General features: G+C 37.4%; 1 protein-coding gene and 2 long non-coding RNA genes across 3 annotated transcripts in view; 1 reads left to right on the top strand and 2 right to left on the bottom strand.

The window, feature by feature from the left end:
• The window catches only part of LOC139974161 (uncharacterized), a 162229-nt gene that overhangs the window by 113300 nt on the left and 26521 nt on the right, over window positions 1-22408 (top strand). The window lies entirely within an intron of this gene.
• Window positions 2145-6116, bottom strand: LOC139974187 (uncharacterized). The gene is made up of 3 exons (XR_011795418.1): window positions 5026-6116; window positions 4013-4227; window positions 2145-2908 (listed from the first exon to the last, which is right to left on the bottom strand). It is a non-coding gene; the product is annotated as an uncharacterized lncRNA (long non-coding RNA).
• LOC139974181 (uncharacterized) lies at window positions 16416-20775 on the bottom strand. Its single transcript, XR_011795413.1, has 3 exons — window positions 20434-20775; window positions 19041-19169; window positions 16416-17878 (listed from the first exon to the last, which is right to left on the bottom strand). It is a non-coding gene; the product is annotated as an uncharacterized lncRNA (long non-coding RNA).

The following is a 22408-nucleotide window of genomic DNA, read 5'->3' as shown; positions in this document are numbered from 1 at the left end:
GTGTTTAAACAGTGCTACATTTTACATCTATCTTCTTGAATCACATGTATATTAAACACCCCTATAGACACAATCAATCAGTCCTGTCTCTCACCTCCTCTCATGCACTGGTGTATTTATTTCCTGGCAACATAACAGTTAGGCATAGTAAGGGTCAGAGGTCATCACAACTTAAAGAGTTGTGTGAGTCCCTGTGGTCTCTTACATCCTTGTAGCAGTAGTTAGAAGAAGCCTAATAGATCAGAAACCATGATTATCTTCTGTTGTGTCTTATTTTCCAGCATCCTTGAAACATTATATCCTTCCCCTTTGATTTCTTGATGTCATAAGCTGTATTTATGTGGTGCAATATTTAATTCCAGTATTGAGATTGTATATTCTTCTTGTGTATTTGACAGTATCCCAGTGATCTCCATTTTCTGCTCTTGGTTTTCTTTTCTCTGTATTTCATATCATATCTATCTCTACCCCTAACCTCCATCTCCACATTTTCATTACTTTCTTCCTCCATCCCTTCATCTGTCTTTCACTCTTTCTTTTTTGACTTCTTTCCTTCCCTCTGTTTACCCTGTATGTTTTAGTTTGCCGACTCCCCCCCCCCCTTACATCTTACCCCCCTAAAAAATGTTCACAAGGTTGACAAGTCTCCCCATGCTAGTCCCAAGTTATACACCTTTTGTGGTGACCGTTCACTATACTTGCGGATCAAATGGAAAGCCCCACCCCCCACCCCTTACTTCCCCAGTGTCATGAATCGGCAAATGGAAGATTATTCGGAGTTGTTCGTGATGGTTCAATGGTCTTATAGTCAGGCATAGGCCTAGATGGTTCTCTTTGTCCTTCATTGTCGTCGAAGTTTGAAATGAATTAATCGTGCTATAACTGCCGGGCAATGTTTAATTTTCTGTGGCAAGAAAAAAAAGCTCCCCTCCCCCTCCAGTGTCCCTCCTGGTTGACTAGAGCCTGTACGCCTATATGTTCACATAATAGTATAGATAAGTATGAGCCATGCAGACAGTTTTTTTTTTTTAAATTCAATCCAATTTGAGTTATAGTTTTGAGTTGTAATTCGAGTCAGTCGTGATGAGGTGCCCCATGGTGGGGCTGGGTAACCCACCCCCAACCCGTTGCCGACTTGGCATTTCTTTGGGAGCCGTTCGGAACAAGAGGCAGGAAAATCAATACTGGAGTACAGTACGCTGGAAAGCAATAAACTGACGTGATTTAGAAAAAAAAAAGGTTGCTTTGACTGCAGGTGTTCAGCGAGTCACTTTTCAATGGAAATAACTTTTAATTTATTGTTCATGTACTTATTCCCTTTTTGCCAATCCTTTCCAAAGAGGGTGGAGCCGCCCCTTATGGCAACGTAATTTCGTTCCCTTTTCCGTTCAAATTTCGTTATTTTTAATTCGGGTCAAAGTGGTGCAAGGACAGGGTTTACGTGCACCGGTTAGGAGGATGGGGTGCAGCTAGGGCAAGTGTTCTGTGATCGCCTAAAGGGCCCGTTGTCAGGAGTCCAAAAATAATTAAATATACATATTTATCTATATATGGTTTATGACATAAAATCCTCCTGATATATAACTAAAATGTATATATAAAATACAATGTAAGTTGTGACTGTGTCTATGTGTAATTAATACCTAAATTGGCTGAAATACCAATTGTTCACATATGACGGACTTGACCATACGTTTGATACCCAATGTTGTAATCATTTCAGTCAATTTTTTCACTCATTCGCGTCTGTCCTTTTTGTGACACGAGTCAATGTATCAGACATAAACTTCACTATAAGTTTCTTGAGCTGTGAAAGAATGTCGGCTCGCAACTAAGGTTGCAATATTTCAAATACTTTACTCGGGTTAGTACAAGACTGGCGCATCTGTAAAGGTTTGGAATACACTGTTTTTTTACAGTAAAATAGCGTTAGCTTACTGTACTTCTATAGGCTAAACTTCTGATATTCGATACAGCATAAAGCATGCAGAGCTTTCCAAATCAGTGAATCAACTACGAAACCAGGGCATCCGAACAGTTCGGACTTCGACTGTTCAACATGTGGGCCTAAAAGAGTAAAAAGCAGGGAACCGCTCGAGTAGCAGCTCCCTGGTCAAGCTATTACATCTATACTGTACAGCTACTACACTGAAAACTTAAATTGGTTCACCGACTAACATAACGTTAGTCCATCTGGTGCCTCTCCCGACTAACATAGCCTTAGTCAGTTGCTATACCGACTAATTTATTCCTTAGTCAGTTGGATTTCTTAGTCGGTCATCTTAGTCCGTCAGCTTAGTCGATCAACAATTTCTTAGTTGGTAAATGTATATTAGTCAGTTACATTAGTTGGTGACATTAGTCGGTCTTTACCGACTAATTTATATGAGCCACCGACTAGTTTATAGCAGGTTTTACATTAGTCAGGATGGTGCCTCTCCCGACTAACCTTTCTTAGTCGGTATCGACTGACTAGTTGCACTGACTAGAATCACTGAAAGAATTAAACCCGACTAGTTTCACTGACTAGCATCACTGAAAGAAAAGAGAGCAGAAGAAACACAAATAATGTGTATTTTGGCAGTATTTATTTCTGATAAAACTTCTGATGTCTACAAAGGCTGACTTTCGACAGATAGAGAAGAAATCACTGTAAACAAAAATCTGAAAATATGATTTTATTCCAACAAAGTTAAGACAAGTTAATGGATCAAACATGAATCGCAAAAGTATAGCACTGCACAATAATGCAAAGTTGAATCTTGGGCAAGGGTTCCTCATGACTTTCGTTTTAAAGTGGTACCTCAAATCCACACCAGTTAAGTCTTCACGAGCAAAGAGTGTTTCTCTTAACTACAAATGGCCTCCCACTTGTCTTCAGGAAGCCAAAATCTGCACCATTATTGACCTGTGAACAGAAAATATGATATACGTGTAAGCACAGATACAGATATAGCACATGATAACTCACATTATCATAAACATACATTTACATTAAAATTTTATAACAAATTGGGAGGTATACATTTAAATCTAGGTCCCTCAAATTATAAGCCAGGATTAGCAGCTTTACCAAATAATTATTAGCTTTGAACAGCATAACACCAAGTTATTTTTCAAAGCTTAATAATTATGTTAATCATGTTAATTATGATCCCAATAGACCGGGAGCCCAGCGGGTTTGGTTAGCTGGGAAGGTAACCAATTGCCTTGTACATCACAATGTTCACAATGCATTCCTGTATATGAAACCAGACGACTGGCAAACCGACTGTGGTGAGTGTGGCTGGGAGAGCAATTTTAAAGTCACCTGATAGCTAACCTAGATCAGTTTTCATGGTAACACATCAAAGTAAGTATCCTAACATATGAAGTGATACCTATCATTTTCCTGTAGGTTTCAACTGATCAAATCATGAGCTCACCTAGGTCAATGAGGGGATGGGCATATTGGGGGTCTACTGGCAGGGGTACCCCACCAATAAAAATTACTGGCAATGCCCATCCCTTTTATCTGAAGTCCTAACCAACATTTTCCAGTAGGTTTCAAGTGGTTACCTCATGAGCTGACCTAGGTCAGCCGTGAGGGGTCAATTGTTGATCACTGGCAGGGGTACCCCACCAACAATAATTACTGGCGATGGCCATTTGTTGCTCTTGTGGCCATACCTGACACATTGTTCTTACTTTGATGTGGTTACCATGAAAGCTGATCTAGGTTAGCTATTAGGTGACTTTAAAATTGCTCTCCCAGCCACATCCACCACAGTCGGTTTGCCAGTCGTCAGGTTCCATATACAGGAATGCATTGTGAACATTGTGATGTACCAGGCAATTGGTTACCTTCCCAGCTAACCAAACCCTCTGGACTCCCGTTCTACAGATCAGTGAAAATTTGACCAAACTTATGAAGCTTGCACGTAAATTATATACTAGACTGTTTTTTTTTTAAACAGGTTATGAAAAGTATCTTTAATATCATTAAACAGTTGGGTACAATAGTTAAACTCACTCTTCCATCTTTTTTCTCTATGGTACTTGTTCCTTTGCTTTTTGGACTCTTGGATAAACTCTTTTGTTCTGCGAAGGGTACCAATATATCATCTTAAAACATGTCTGTAAGCCATATATAACACAGTTCTCCTCTTCTGTTATTGCCTCCACACTGGTGTCGTACATCACAGGAAACCTCACCCTTGACTTAGATATTTGGCTTTTCAATTCCTGCTGGAAAAAAGAAACAGCAAAAGTATTCATCATTTGAAAAAGAAAAAAAAAGTTGTCACCACAAAGTTATGTGAGATTTGCTTCCACTATAGTCTCAAAAAACAATCCCAAAGTTTGAAGCAGACTGTATAAAGCTGAAAATTTGAACGAGAGTGTCATCACCATTGCAACCAGAATCAAATGCCCAGAATACAGAGATAATAAAACATGGGCTAAATCTTTGTTTGTTTTTATGATCTTTAAAAATATAAGATTTTAGAAGCAGAAATGCACTGGGCCAACTTATTTATAGGCATAATCGTTTTTAGTTGTTATTTTGCTTGCTCACATAACAAGCCTGTTTAGACCTAGGCTAGAGGAGAATCAGTACTTTGTTACACTAAGTTTGTCTTTCGGTCGTTCTGATTTAGTCTTACTAGTAGTACTAAAGTATATAATGGACCGGCGAAGACTAGAGAATACCCAGAGTTTTAGGAACTGCGTTAAACTGTATGATCTGACCTATTATTTACGTCAATGAGTTTCATTCAATCTAGGATCAAAAAGAGAAAACTAATTAATCTTAACCTTTAAACTTTGCTACTGAACAGATATGCTTGAATTACAAATAAATGTCAATAAAACATCATAATCTACGAATCGATGCATATACATATACATAAACAGAATAATTTGAATTCGCGCAAGTGAACCCTGCACTACATTGGACAGAAAAAGAACGTGCAATTAGACCAAACTAAACATACTAAATTTTTCGTTACTTCTACATAAAATATCAATACAAATACAACAACTTACTCTTTTTGCAGTATACTAAAAGCACATGTTATAATAACTTCAGACTATCAAGCTTTCCTGAGAAAAAACGGTTAATACTTCTTACAGTAAACAAGTCGACCGTGAAGGAATGTCGCAACTGTTTCCTGGGCGTGACCGGAAATTAAATACTAAAAAATGATAAATGAAAAGGTTAAATAGAACTGAAGCGTGCATCCTGACTGCTCGCAACATATAATACCGTTGACTAGCCAACATAATTTGTTCAGCCTACTGTGACTGTACGTTTGAAGGTCTAGCCTTGCTTATTCAATATCACAAAGCCTACCCATTTAGATTCACATGGGATATTACAGGAAATCTTTACCAAATGAGTGTAGACTTCAAATAAACTATTGAGACTTGTAGTTCCAGCATTTGTTTGGGAATAAATTAGAAGATTATGTGCCACTGTTCAATCTAGCCCAATACACACATAACACATTGTTAATTGGTGTTTAGAATGCACACTTTAGTGTTGAGAATGCACTGCAGTACCCAGTAGAAGCCTATAGGCTACTCACTGTCATTGCACTTGTGTATTGCGAAACGCCAGCGTGACAACGGTAGCGTTACACTAACCATAATACAGTACTAGTGCCAGTGGCCTAACAATTAACTTTAATTTTACCTTCAAGTTAAAGGAATAACAGGTAGGCCGATGATGGCAGTTAATACCTCCATTCTTCTAAAGACCTTCTTGGGTGATTTACGGTTGCAAGTTGCTTAGAGTGATCGTATGAAACTATGCCAAGTCCAACAAGCTGCCGTTGCCTCTCGGTTTCCAAATTGAAGTGAATCGAATTGGGTTAAAATACATTAGTCCGTCGACACCGACTAAGCTACGATTATGGCGTAAATCGGGTGTCCGTATCGTTCTTAGTCCAAGGGTTAAAATACCTTAGTCCGTCGCCACCGACTAAGCTGTGATTATATTTTCCTTAGTCAGTGTAAACTGACTAAGAAGCAGCGATGAAACGAAGATTTTTGCTAGTTCGTGTGCATTGACTAACGTTACAGACTAATTTAACGTTAGTCCGTGGCAATATTGACTAGTTTATTTTTTCAGTGTACAGCCCACTAGTTGTAAAAAGTTATGAACGTAAAACAAACCACAGAGTTTTGTATCACATAACACACACGAAAACGAGACGTAATAATTTACCGCATACTACTGACCAGGGAGTTTTTCCATAACAACTCCCTGTACTGACTCTGCTACAGACAAGAAACTATGCAGGAATTTCGCCAAGGCCACCGCTTCAGGTAACCAAACCCGTTTATTGCTTACTAGCCGTAAATACGGGATTGCTGAGAAATTACGAAACAACAGCGACGAACCGGTAGAGGGTAGTATTGATATTATTTTTGAATCGGTTGGTGTGAAGGACAGAATTAACGAGGAAATTACGAGCGATCCCACCTTTAACGGATATATGTAGTATGCGGATATATGTATATATGGATATATATGAATATATATATGGATATATATATGGATATACGGATCTATGTAGTATGACACATTACGGGTAAATTAATGATGACTCCTTGGTGCAAAAGAAAATGTTAATGTTAAATTTATGTTTTAATTTTTCATTGACAAATTAGTTTCTTTAAATCTTTTGCTTTTCATAATTGGCCGAAAGACATCTCTTAATATAAATGTATTGATATTCGAATGCGTTGGTTATGCTAATCATATTATTCATTCGAACTAACAGGTCCGACCGATGAGGCATATATTGGCTTCGGCATCATACTCGAAAAACATGCGTTGATTTTCTAGTTTAACCAACCATCTTAGATGTCCCTCTAGTGATGGCATGAAGGAGATGTCACAGCTATCGAGAAGCTATTCCCAGAAGAAATTGTGAAGAAATTGAAAATTTTTGCTCGCGGCATCTTAACACCTATTAGGTCTATTACTAGTTGGGTTTTAATCAGTCAGATACTGACATATGCAAATATCCATCAGGGTTCGACACCTTTTAAAGTAACTACATTACTTACATAGACCATTCAACGTATTGCACTCAACAACGTGATATATTCAACATGACATCTGCTCAACCTGAGATTGAATGACTTGAGAAAGTCAACAACTTAGGACAAAACGTAAGCTCTAAAGGAAAGGTATAGTATAGTCGCTGAAAAGGGATATAGCTTCCAAATTGAAAAATTGAATTTGACTAATGAAAGAAAGAGTTACATATTCTAGGAATCTTGATGAAAATGTGCATTTCAATTCGTGTGTAACTAGAGAGAAAAAAGGTTGAATATTGAAAGAACATATTTTAAGCATCCTGGTTTAGAGATAACTACATTTAAATGGATTGTCTGGTGGCCCAAAGAAGTTACCTTAAAAAATAGTAAATTATTTTCCAAACATGTTGTCAAAGTATGAGAACGCTAATGTTGCGTTTGACAGAGAAACGATTTTTTAATCGTTATGGATAGACATTTCAAATATATTTTGAACAGTACAATACGTGACGTCAGCTCTGCCAAAAAATTTTAACAGCCGACTCTTCGTTGTTTAGGCTTTACATCGCGCTATCCAGCTCCAATGCGAAGAATGTTCGCATGTAGGCTATACTCAAACATTGACAATCGGACAGTTCTGCGAAGCCTAAGCTTCTCAGTGCTACATTCTGCTCTGACAAGATTCCGATAAATTTCTTCCATAATTTCCGGTGAAATTTCTTATAAATTAGATATGATTTAAAAAACTCCTTAAGCCGCCATATATGTAGTAGATCGGTGGTTTCGTGGTATTTGTGTAACACAAGATAAGTTTTAACAGCAGACTCTTCGTTGTTTATGCATCGCGATATCCAGCTCCAGCGCGAAGAATGTTCGCGTGTATAGGCTACTCTTAACGTTTACAATCGGACAGTTCTGCGAAGCCTAAGCTTCTCGGTGCTACATTCTGCTCTTTCGGTGTATCTAATACTTTTCAAGTTTCATTTTACTGTTTATTTGATCCGTGAATTTTATTTCAGCGATTTCGAAGAACAGTTTATGAACTGTGGTTTGAGTGTGAGTGTACTATGTGCAACGCTATACAAGTACACCAACTGGGCATCGTAGGATATACGTTCGCGAGTATGTACGTTATATATATTTGGCAATCCAATGTGCTTACACGTGAGTTTATTTGCTGCGGAAATGGGAGTGCTAACTTCAAGTCGCCTATTTTGCCTATTTGCAAGCACTACGTCAATCACCATATTGAAGCGTTCGAACAAACAGTACTTTTGGTGAGAAACTGGTGAATTTGAAAACCAGATTTCTACAAGAAGAAAACGTCGATTGGGGACAATTTTTACATGGTTTGAAAGAGAAAAATAATAACTACAAGGACAATGTATCAAATTCTTCCACCAGACAATTCCTTTAAAACATTTGACCCGTTTTGACTAATAAAAGTGAACTAATTTAAAGTTGAAGGTTTTCAGTCTTGTTTGAGGCCAATGCCTCCCTGCACACGACTTGACAATATTAAACCCATGATGATTGGTACCTTGTAACACCCACACACCAAAGTGTGCACAATTCAAACAGTCCCTGTTGGTCGCTATGCAATGCACCACTGCAATGCACCACATCTACGCTGGTGTGCAGCCACAAACCGGCGCACGCAACTATGTTTACGAGCTATAACCATGTAAGTTCCTCATTTATACACCTGGGTGAAGAGAGGCAATGATCTGGCCAGGACTCGAACTTGCCAACCATAGATAACAAGTCCAATGCATGCCTTGACCACTTGACCACAACGGATGGAGGAGTGATATCATAAAGTGAACACTGACAAAGCTTTTTCTCTTCTTTCAGTTTTGTCTCTGTCTCTTTGTTGTTTGACCTGAGATTGGATATGTGTTCCAAGTTTGTTTTGGTGGAAATGAAGTTATCAATACCCTCACCCAACCTCCAACCCTTAATGACTGTAGTGTGTTCATACATTTGTTAATGTATCGTACGTTTTAAGGGATATAAATGAACATTTTAAAGAAAAACAGAAAAGAAATTTTTCACCAGGGAGTTGATATGTCAAACTATGACATCACACCTGTTTGCCCGAAGTTAATTTTTCGTTCAAAACATGAACACTTTCAAATGGTTGTTCAGAAAGTTTATTCAATATTACAAATAGAACGATAATTCGGTGTTGTTACACAACTCCATCGACCTTGCAAGGTAACTATTTCAAACACGCATCGAGTACTCTTGCACACTATCAGTTCCCCTTCAACGACCCCCCCCCTCCCCCCCCCCGCCCACATTCACACATAGAAACATTGTCAAATGGCTTAATTTGCAATATTTCTTTCATCTCCTCCACACCTATTAAGGCACCTATACGAAATTAATGACGTAAGATGAGGACCCACAACTTCACAGGAGGGTCACAATATACGCATGTCCTACATCATGTGAAGTGTTTGTAAATATGATGGTAACACAGCACGCCTCCTACCCATTCTGACTCTGAAACATATGCCGACGTCAGCGTTCGGTGTTCTGAAAGTTGCGAACATAAATATTCCCAAAGCGAGTAACATTTACACATAGTTTTTAACGTTACCCTACCCTACCCTACCATACCTAGAACCACCCTACCATGCACTGTCATCCTAAATTCTAAGAACATGTTATGCTTTGTGATTACAGTTGAACGTTTGTGATTTCTTAGAACGAAATTTTGATTTTGTTGAAAGGTTATAGTGCAGAACAGTGGTAAATAGGTCGCACACAGGCTACATATTGAGATTAAGTTGTGGAATGTTGGGAAGTTGAAATTTTCTCTGTCCCGTCTGGACCCCTTTCCATCTCCTAAAGTAAAAATCTTCTATAGGGAAGATACCCAGACAGGCCAGTGTTTATCATGGTTAAAGGTAGTCAGTATAGGCCCCAAATTATAGCACGCTATAATTGCTAGTAGTGTTCCTTCCCTGGAAGTCTTTACTCTCCAAATTGTTCTCAGACATATTTAAGTAACACACAAGATAGAGCATACCTTAGCAGTTAACATTGCTATATAGAAATATGACTTTGGTTGACAACCGTGACTTTTACTGGCTTGCAAGGACAAGTATCAAATTAAATGCTAGTTTTGTCAATAACGGATTCTCTTCATCGATGCACACTCGGTTCATCGAGCTAATTCAGAGGTACAGATATAAATACCTCCAATGTAGATCTTGACTGACACTGTTTAATTAAAATCACATGATCGCAGAAATGTCACAAACACTAAGCAAAATGGACACAAAGGAGTGCAGCAGAAAGCCAAGCCGTCCGATATAATGTTGACCTTCCTTGTACACTATTTATGATCATTCAAGAGTATCGGTTAAACAGAATATTTCAGTAGAAACCTGTATATAGTGAGGGTTACTCAACCATGTATATACGTTTGCATAGAATATATGCACAAAAATTTCTGTGGTATTTGGTAACTAAATGACTGTTTATAGGTTTGCATATTCTCTCTCTCTTATAGCTAATGTGTAGTCAATGTAGCTTTGTGTGCAGTTACAGTGGATAAGTGCCTGTTTTTGTTTTGGGTAGTTTTATTCTTACCTTATACGAAATCTTTCATTCGTAAACGGTGACTAATTTTCTGCCATCATGAGCAGCATGGAACAGGCATCAAAAATTAGAGATTGGTGTATTTTTATCATCATTTTATCTTTCATTCCTCAACAAGTAACCAGTCAAGGTGAGTCTGTCTACAGTCTGCATAGAAATGATAGTACATTTTGATATTTCTTATTCAGTATACTCCAGACATGAATATTCGAAAGAGACTTTCATATCAACTTGTGTACTTAAATTTTCAATAGTTTTCACTAATACAAGACTTTCATTTTGATAATTTTTTGGGGGTATATTGTTAATTAACAGATGTAAAAAAACAATCGTTGTATTCAACGAATACACAAACCGGACTAGGAACTTTAACTTGTATGACAGAGATCTATGTGAGGATCACCCGACTAACAATATCTTGCTCCGTTTCGGAGATATCCTATAGTTTAAGTCGTGTCTGGTAGCTTTCATTTTGTAATGATGGATTATCTAACGTCATAGTGTCACTACGATCTGAACCTTTCTACATTCTCTTCTGTGTTTCTTGACAATTTGAAGGTAGAATGATGACAGTTTTAACACTGGAAACCCATGCCAACATGAGGTCACGTTAAGAGCTAGAATAGTTTAAGTATACAGCACTTGCTATACTCACTTCCATTACAGAAAATAAACATTGTAATAAAGGACAAAATCAATGTTGACATAATCTTACAATGTAAGCAACGCCTTTTTCCCTAGGAAATATTAAAAACCGGAGCAACGATTTTGTTTGAAAACACAATTATTTATTAAATTTTCTCAAACTTTCACCTTATATCACTCTAAGTTAGAAAACACAAATCCCTTTGACTCTTTTGATAGCAACAACTACAGCAGATTTAAAGAGCTAAAAACAATCCTACTCAAAAGCAGCTAGTATACGAAATTTAAAAAAGAAACTTGCAAGATTTACTCAACATAAGGTGGTAATTGTTGAAAGTAAGTCAATCTGTTATAGCTTTTAACACCAAATGACGTAATTGGTAATCTTCTAGACACTTTTTGAATTTTAGTTTTAATCAGATGCATCAAGCATATTGAATATGTTCAAAACTGACTGTTGTACTTGTTTCTTAATCATTTGAATTGAAGTGTAATAATTAATGACTGCTATGGGATTTTACTGTTCAGTAACATCGAAACCTTACCAAATGTTATATTTTTATCAGTTAATTACTGTCTAACTTTGTGCTTGTGTGTTTGTTGTTTCTTCTGGAGGTACCCTTTGCGATTCCAATCCCTGTCTGAACGATGGTGCCTGCTTTGAATTTACCGACATGTTCTTCTGTATCTGTCGTAGTGACTTCCTTGAACCAAGATGTACCAAGGGTAAGATAAATAACTATATAACTGTTCTGTTATGTCTTGGAACTCTAAAAGCGATATGTGGGGATACAGAACGATCATTACAGAGTATGAAAATATATTTGTTAGGAGAGAAACAGTATTTATTCTCCCTCTATTAAATTAACCAGTTACAAACTTCTCCGAGACTTAATGCCGACGATCTTGAATACAAGTCAAGGTCAATGCAGTATCAAAGACAAACTTAATCTTAACGAACTTGCGTATGCTTATATTCTTATTAGTTACTAACATTACTCATCATCAATTCCGGACGATTTCCAAGTACAGACTATGCGGAAAGGAACTCACAGTTTCGGACTGTCATACTTCACATGTTTAATTCCCGAAACGCGAGTTGCTCTCTACGGGCACTTGTTGGCTTTTGACAATAATCACGAACGCGTGTAGCATACTGAGAGACCTTGCTGTAAACGACAACCGGAAACGAATGTTTGTACCTCTGTTTTGTATAACATATACAATATCAAGAGAAACTAGAATACCGAGCCTTCTAACTCGTGATGGGCAGTTGATTTGAATTACAGGTTTTGAGAGAATGGCATTTGAAAATAACATTTAGCCCCCCCCCCCCCAACATTTAAACGGTACGAGCATGTTTGTGAAGACCCGTATTTACTTTGCGGCCATATTCAACATAGGTGGCCAACATAGTATATAGAGATGCTCTGCCACGCGTATAAGGGTTGAAATAAGATTTAAAAACATTCTAAGATTTCTACCACTCGAAATTTTTGACTAAAACTTGAAAAATTATATTCCTTATATAGATGGGTTGAAATTCACTGAGAAAGAAGAAATAAATCGAAGTAACGGTCAGTGAGCCTCTCAAGTATTGATATACTGGTTAATAGCACAGATAATTATTTTCAGTTGGTTAACTATACTTCGCTTGACATCTCAGTTAAAGGTCACTATATATATATATATATATATATATATATATATATATATATATATATATATATATATATAAAGTGATTCCCTGACGTCACAAGTATGTTCATAGCCTAAAAAGCATTTTATAAAATTCGGGAGCAGGCTAATGGTTAGTTTCAAATTTCATTTTCTCTCAACCTGTTTATCAGATAAGTAAATGTTTTCGTGAAGTGTTGTTTTATAACTCTGTAGTTCATTTATGGTATGACAAAAATCTCTCTCTTAACTTTCTTTTAATAGCTAAAGGGCAATACACAGTTATATGGATACACATTTGCTAAGGACTCATCTTGAAAATGTACAATAAAATAGACGTACGATCAGGGGACAGATGGGTGGATAGTTGCCCCCATCCCACCCTTTCCCACTGTGAAATGTGAGGGGGACGAAGTATGTTTCTGTCCCCTCACTTTTGAATCTAGAGAAAAAATTAAAGAAATACCAGAGTGCCAGGCAATCAATCTGGAACATGGAATTTTCAACACTTTATGTGAAGGATTCGTTACCGCCTCAGTTGCTGATATACCTTATACCGTACTACGTACTACCATTGCCCTAATTGCAAGAAAAGTTGATATTTTGATGTTGATTATTTGACATTAATACTAAAATACAAATCTCAAATACAAACTTTGCAACGTTACAACCGTGAGTTAGGAACGGAGGGTGGGGGACTAACCACCCCCATATTTGTTTGCCTCCCCCTCCCCCTCCCCCTCTCCCTCCCCCTCCAGGGAAAAATATCTTTGTTCAAAGAAAAAAGTCCTTCCGAACCCCCTTAATGCTAGAAACGCATTGGGTCCAGGCATGCTTCAGTAATGGGGAATAGAACAGCAAACGTTACCGTACTATAGCTTACCAGTTTCACGTCCGATTATTATTTGATGTTGGAGACATGTCAAACCTGATCCTGCACCCTGTCCACGTAAATCATCTCCTTCAGAACTGATCGTTGTGATACCTTAATCCCCAACAGTATTACCTTTCTCCAAATGTACTTCATTCGCAAAAAATGATCAATTCTTCAACTGATTCTTAAAAGTATCCTTTAAACCTTTTGCCTATGCAGCATTTTGCACATTTTGCAATCACCACCCCCCTACCTCCCCCCACCCCACCCAATATGCGGCTACGGCATACATGAGGTGACGTCTCGTAAAATCACACTCAATGTTTTTTTGGTTTTGTTAAAAGGATTGTCTGGTGGCCCAAAGAAGTAACCTTAAAAAGTGATAAATAATTTTCCAAACATGTTGTCAAAGTATGAAAACGCTAATGTTGCGTTTGACAGAGAAACGATTTTTTAATCGTTAAGGATGGACATTTCCAATATGATTTGAACAGTACAAAACGTACTGACGTCATCTACGCTAATACAGATTGCAACATTAACCCACGCTCCGTACAGTACCTACAGTAATCACAACAAAAACCGCGTTTGTATACAGATTAATTTCTTCCTTAATTTTCGGTGAAATTTCTTATAATTTAGATATGTTTTCAAAAACTCCTTAAGCCGCGATATATGCAGTAGATCGGTGGTTTCGTGGTCTTTTTGTAAACACAAGATAAGTTTTAACAGCAGACTCATCGTTGTTTATACATCGCGCTATCCAGCTCCAACGCGAGGAATGTTCGCATGTAGGATACAGTAATCACAACAAAAACCGCGTTTGTATACGGATTAATGGAATGTTTGCATGTAGGCTACTCTAAGGTTTACAATCGGACAGTTCTGCGAAGCCTAAGCTTTTCGGTACTACATTCTGCTCTGACATCGATTCCTCCAAGTTTCATCTTTCGGTGTTCCGAATACTTTTCAAGTTTCCTTTTACTGTAAATTTGATCCGTGAATTTAATTTCAGCGATTTCGAAGAACAGTTTATGAACTGTGGTTTGAGTGTGAGAGTATATTATGTGCAACGCTATACGTATACCATATATTATAAAGGCATTCACATGTGCGTGTACACGTGGGAGTGTATTTGCTGCGGAAATGGGAGTGCTAACTTCGCCTGTTTTGCCTGTTTGCCAGCACTACGTCAATCACCATATTGATGCGTTCGAACAAACGGTACTTTTGGTGTGAAACTGGTGAATTTGAAAACCACATTTCTACAAGAAGAAAACGTCGAATGGGGACAATTTTTACATGGTTAGAAAAATAAAAAAAAATAATTGCAAGGACAATGTATCAAAATCTTTCACCAGAAAATGTCTTTGCCATTCATATATTATATCAACATGAACTTTCTGCTGTCATTTAATTCATTCGGGGCTTTACATACAGTCCGCACTTATCAGTGTTCTATATGATATGACTTCTCTATTCTACTGTAATCGTATCAATAATATTTCAAGGCTTATTTTGTTATCGATATTCCTCTCGATGGCAGATTTGTGCGTTTCCAACCCGTGTATGAATGGAGGCACATGTATGAATGACGGAATAACGGAAGACTATTCATGTAATTGTACAACTGGATTCACTGGGAAGAACTGCACGGATCCAGGTAAAGTTAATATCAGATAAATGACGTTACACTAGGATAATCCTGTCTCTGTAACAGCATAGGTTTGGTTTTTTATTATGACGTCATTTGCATCACCCTGCATAATATTAATATCGTTCTTCTCTTTCTCTTTCGTTTCATCTTAAATGATGCAAGCAATAATTATACACACTTAAAAATAATTGCTCAACATGGGGTAAAATGGACCACCTCTATGGTGTAAAAAGGGAACATGGTCAACAGATGTGTAAACTTTACACATTAATGCTTTGGCAAAGTTTTACCTTACTGTGGGGTAATATTTTACCACACAATGTGTAAATTATTTTACCAACTGAGCATTGTGTAAAATTTGCACAACAATGACCATGTTCCCTTTTGTACCCCATTTTGTGTAAATTTTACCCATGTCAAGCAGGGCACTGGTTTTACCCCACAGTTGTGTAGTTTTTTTGCAAAACAGTTGTGTAATATTAGCACACCTTTCTGGGTTCCTTTTTTTTTACACAACAGTTGTGTAATATAAGCACACCTTTTGGGGTTACTTTTACACACACACTTGTGTAAATAATATAATTTTATATATACTGTAAATGTCTCAAAATCGTGTCAAAAACATATACATTTGAACAATTTGATATAACTTCCATACTTGCATATGCTTGCGTGTTAAGTAAGGTTGCAATAATTTTAAGACTTTAGTTTATATGAACAAACATGGGAACAAACATTGGCTCTATGGCAAGGAAGCCTATGATCTCAGTGCAAGAAAATAAAACACTTGTAACATCAAAATGAACTGATAAAATTTATTAAGACTTCTGTAAATAACTTTCAGCTTATCAGGAAAAATGAATTTTCTCTCTTGCATAAAACAGAACATGAAAATCATAGAAGTGAATACCATTACAGTATTCGTAGCAATGCAGCCACATATATAGGTTAATAATATTGTTCATAGTAGGCTAAAATATTTTTGTAGGGGAGCCATTGCATAATGAAATGTACTTTTCTTATTCTTAATTGTTTTTCTAATCAGGTTGGTGTGTGTGTGGGGGGGGGGGGCTTTTTTTGACACCACTTGCTATGGGCTTGCATAATATCAACCCAAGTTTAGGTGAAAGACGAGTTAAGCTACATATCAAACAGGTGAAACATACACATGACTTTTAAATCCCTGTGATATTTTATTCCTGGGGTATTTCCTGGATATCAATCTCACATAGCAATTATATAGCCAACAAAATCTACATTTTTTTAATTTGTTTGTGCCTAATGTTGACCTCATCAACGAGTTATTCAGAAAGTTTTCCAACATTCGGGCAGTATTATTTAGAATTAATGTAAAGTGTATCATTACTATGTGTTGGATAACCATGCTAGATGCTTAAAACCCTATGAAACTCAACTTTACTAAGCTGTCATATTTCTCAAAATTCTAACATATTTACATCGACAAATGTTACAATGTATCATATAGTTGAGGTACTAAAACAGAACTTTGAAGAAACTTAACCATCCCTTATATGCTTTCACAGTTGTTGAATAAACCATACTGGAGACCTCAAGTCCTTTAAAATCAACTATAAGCTGTGATATTTCACAAAAATCTAACATATAATAGAAAGAACTCAAAACAAGTTTGAAAACACCAGAAAAATATCTATATGGAATGAAAGTAAAATCATCACTTATCTGTTATCACAGTTGTTCAATAAAACATGCTGGAGAACTAAAGCCCTGCAAAATTACCTATACGCAGTGATCACGTATAATAGAAAGAACACAACACAACTTTCAAAACAACAGAAAATATCTATATAGGAACAGACTCAAATCATCACTTATATGTTAAACTGTGTAAAGTTTTACATACCCTTGTAACCTGAAGTTAATAGCAGCTAGAGGTCTAACATCTGTTTAGCTTTACATAACACAGGCCAATGGATACAAAGAGCGGGCCCACTTCCAGTGCCTTCTCCTCAATGATGACGAAGAGCTACTGGAGCGGATTACTTGTTAACAATGACGAAAATAATGTCATGTTGCTGACAGTGGTCTTACATAATTGATTTGAAATGATAGTATGCCCTGAATGCCCTGATAGACCCTGGTTCATTCGGTACTTTAATAGCATAAATGAGAGTGTCTAAAGCAGTTCATACCCCCATAGCCTGAGGTGGATAGCAGAGGTCTAAAATCTGGTAAGCCTTGTAGCAGAGGTCAATTGCTGCAATAAGTGTGTCTACCACCATTGCCTTTCGCTCAATGATGACGAAGAGCTGCTGTGGCTGGCAGTAGTTGCCTCCCAAGATCAAAACGAATGGCTGTGTACGTCCATCAAATTGAGTCAAGTATTGCGCTAAGTTTACACCTTCCTGAAAAGACAAGTTATTATATAAAATTTATATATATATTGACCACAATCTGGGAAATATGTATAGGTAACCTTCCAGTTGTGTAGCTTTAAGCATATCTGACCAATGCTAGTAAAAAAGAAACAGGTTTCTTCAGGGGGAACTTCTACAACACACAGGTCATACTTGTCTCGACACCAAAAGGATTTGAAATATTATTTAATATCTTCTTTTCCAGTCCTATGAAGATTCCTGGTATAATAAATTATCAAAGTCTAGAGGTACCATGGAAATGATATGTTAGTTCTGGCCAAATTAAGGGCAACTTATTTTGGTAGTATATTGCAGTAACATAGCCAGGTTCTGACAATGGGCGAGTTATGTGGGGTATAGAGTCAAAGGGGCACTGAAACTATCAGGAAATTTCCCTTAAAAGAGGGTATCCCCATGCAACCCTCACTCATGGTTACTACTAGTTCATTTTTGTGATGGTATTTCCTTTTGAGGAAGAGGCATATTCCACACCCACCCCATTTGACAACCATGCAGGTTCTCCAGGGTTAACAGTCTATTTAATTTTATTTAGTGGAACTGATTACTATGAGCATAAATGCAGTATTTCAGGGCATTTATACTGTAGTACAGTAATACCTTTGATGATTACCTGTGGCATCAGAACCATTACTTGAGTAATATTGCAACATTTATCTGTACATATTGACCTCAATCTGTGACAACATCAATGCTATGTACACCAAAAACAATTGATTACTACGGGCTATTTACTAGCATGGTAATGATATATCATGCCATCTTCTGAAATGAGGCCCACCACTCAGAATTATGTCACAATAACATTGACAAACATGATAACCACAAAGATCATACAAAGTTTGGATATAATGTGACCTTTGGGTGCAGAATCATTGTTATTGAAATATTTTGACCTCTGACCCAATACTTTAACTGATATTTACGATGAGATCGATGAACACCATACACAATAAGATCTTTAAGTAACAAAGGGCGATCACCCATTGTTGAGTTATCACGTTACAAAGCCAAGCATCACACACTCACTCATGCATACGCAGTACACGTACATATGCATATGGACCTGAACACATATACTATTCCGTGTGCAGCAAGGAATCGAACCTGTGTTGAACAATGATATTATTACCTTCTGAAAGAGAGTTGCACCTTAGGTTGTAGTGATGTTTAAACTTTAAACGAAGACCGAGTTTGGGGATTATCTGTGTTATGCTCTCGTCATCCAGTAACTCAAATACTTCATCATCAATCCTGTGAGCTGTGGAAATTAGAGGGAAAATATTTTCCATATAACACTGTTACAAAGCTTAATAACAGTAATGACAAAGGACATGTTGCATATTAGGAAATTGCTTCCGTAAAATGAACATTCATGGATATTGCAATCATCACATATTATTCTAGACATAAAAAACAACCAGAGAATGTAAACATTTTATTGTGAAATAAAAAAAATGCAGAGATATTAATGTGCTTACTGCTTAGCCCACTCATTAACATAACTTATTTTCTTCAGGTAAAAGTCAACTGCATTCAAAGTTCTAACACTAACATCATTATTTTATTAAGCCACCATGGACCAGAGTCTTAATTGGAATGTAGGCTTCTTGTAGGCCAACTTCATGTTACACACCCACATATCAAATATCAGATCTGTCCAAGCTTCCCTTCTTGAGATATCAGGTTTAGTAGTTTTCACAATTTAACCTCTGATGACCCCAAATGACCATTGACCTCCCCAAAAATCAGTGCGCTTCTTGTCCCTAATGTGGTCACATACACACCAAACATGAGAAGTCCAAAATTCCCATCTTGAAATACTGTGTTTACAAGCTTGGCAGCACAAACACACACATACGCCATTATGATTGCAAAGCATACTATTTTCATCACAACTAACAAAGCTTGTTTTACCATTTGGCCCTAACATATGAGAGCCAGGGTCTTGGTTGACTACTGCAGGATCATAGTGAGGCTTATTTTAATGGATATGCTAGTCATAATGGGTCATTGCCTGGCCTTAAAACTAATATTCAACTGGTAATGTTAGCCTAGGCTGTATCGCTTGCCTATTTGTAGTGTTGGTTAAGGAGACCTATCAGTATATAAATGTAGAATTGGCTTGGGCCTTAAACATAAGCCAAAGCTAGGATGGTTCAACGTGGGCCAACGTTATACGTAACCTAAGTTACTCTCATACGTGAGTAATATCTTTAGTACGAACAAGATGGTGATGTGCACTACCTAGTCTCTATGGGCATGAAAAGAGAATCTAGAGAGGAACGAAAGGCTATATATGTATGCTTGGCGCTTACTATTAGAAATAGCTTAGCCTAACGTTCGACCTTGCACTAACATTTAGTCGTAACGTTAAACAAGAGTGAGGCCTAGGCGACGAGTATATGCCGTTTAAAACAGTTTTCGTTCAGTATTCAACGGTGAAATTGTAGTTCAAGACTTATTGAAATATTATTCTTTCCGCATAAAATATTAGTACTGATGCCCGAAATACACCATCCTACCTTCTAATTGTGGCTTCAGTTCCGCTAGGCCGATGTTTTCCAGAAATTGTGAAACGACCATCGAACTTTTAGTGGCTTCCATGTTGTCGTTCTGCAAGCAGCGACGCGGTATGAAAGCGTGTTTACACATCAAAGTTGTAACATAAATGTATTTTACCCAGTGCAGTGCAACAAATTACACCGGTATTTTGTTTTACCGGTAGAAAGGGGCAAACTGGTCCTTTTTTTTACACAATACGCATTTGTAAATCATTACACCTGTGTCTGTGTCGCCTGATATACATGTTTTACTCAGCGTTGTGTAAAAATTGCACAACTCTTTACCCCTCACTTTTGTACCCCGTTAACTTTTACACATTGTGTTTACTGTGTACGACCGCAACAACTACAATTTCAATCTAGCTTAATATATACAAATCAGTTCATGCCGAGGTAAATCCATAATTAATCAGCTAACCGCGGATTTACTTTTAGATAACTATTAATAAACAAAACAAATAACATTTTGGGGTACATTTGAACAGATGTTACGCGTTGCTCTCGCAACAGGCCAAACGATAAACTTTTGCAAGTCGGGTGAAATTTCAAGTCATTTTGTAAGACGTCAGGTCTATCATAGGATAATGTGAAGGTATGGGATGTAATGTGATATTACGTGACGTGGTGGCGTGTATTGTGGTTTAGTGTTATGTGGTACGTGAACTATTCTATGTGATGTGATATGTGGTTTGGCTTGGCTTGATGTGATGTAATGTGATGTGGTATGTGATGTGATATGATATGTGATGTGGTACAGTATGTGAATGATACGAGGTGGTATGGTTGATGACATGGTGCAACTCAGTGGTTTGTGTTGTGCTGTGGTATGTGATGTGGTATATGGATGGTACGCGGTGGTATGGTAGGTGACGTGGTGCAACTCTGTGGTAAGGTGTGATATGTGATGTGTTGTGGTATGCAGCGTTGAATAGAGTGATGCTATATGGTGTGGTCTGGATGACATTATGCGGAGTGGTATTATAGTTAACGCAATGTGACGTCACGTAGTGATGTGCGGTATGGAATACGATGTACTGTAGTATGGATACGATAGAGGAAGTACTTTTACTAATCACAACCTAAAAGGATAAAGTGTAATACTAATTTATAGTAAGATACAGAATCAGTTACAAACATGACGAAACTAGGAAATATCAGGTCTCATGAAGCTCCAGATGTCTGATAACATCGAATGGGCGCCACGTACTGATTTAACAAGTTGTTTTATTTTCGGTATAGCACAACGTGTTCAGCAAATATTAATAATTATCTTCGGTGAGATGGCGATGAATTGTGGGAAATCGGATGTGTGAGACGGCAAGTAGGTTTATGAGCATCCTACTCGTGAACATCTGTGTGAACAACTTGTAGCCTATAAAAGTTATGGTTGAACAAGACCAAAACAATCCACAGTCTGATTATAAAAGACAATTCATGTTAAGTTTTTTTATTAGTTCATTGCAACATTTATTGCCGAAATCGATGACGACAACTTTCTGTTTCGCCCTCACCAAGCAAGGTTCACACTTTACTGATTACAGTATTAAACCATTTACATGTACATGTGCTTATGGGACTCAAACTATACAAGCTAAGCTTACTTTAGGCTTCCGTGGAAAGAGGATACGAATAAGTAGGAATATGATTAAGGATGGTCGGAGGAAACAGGTAATATTCCCAATTATTATAGCAGAACTGTATGTAACAAATGGACAGAAGAGGTAACGGCTTGAAAAAACGTCAGAATTTCATTCCATCATTTCAGTGAACTTTTGTGACCCCAATCCATGCAGTATCGGAATGACGTGTGACAGCACAAGCCAGGGTTTTACTTGTACATGCCCTACAGGGTTCACCGGAGTCACTTGCTCAGAAAGTAAGTATTTAGCCGAAATGTGATTGTGATACTATGACGTTCTAGGATTTTAAAAATACA

This window comes from Apostichopus japonicus, chromosome 9, assembly GCF_037975245.1.
Source record: "Apostichopus japonicus isolate 1M-3 chromosome 9, ASM3797524v1, whole genome shotgun sequence".
Lineage (NCBI taxonomy): Eukaryota > Metazoa > Echinodermata > Holothuroidea > Aspidochirotida > Stichopodidae > Apostichopus > Apostichopus japonicus.
This window is presented reverse-complemented; position numbering and strand designations above follow the sequence as displayed.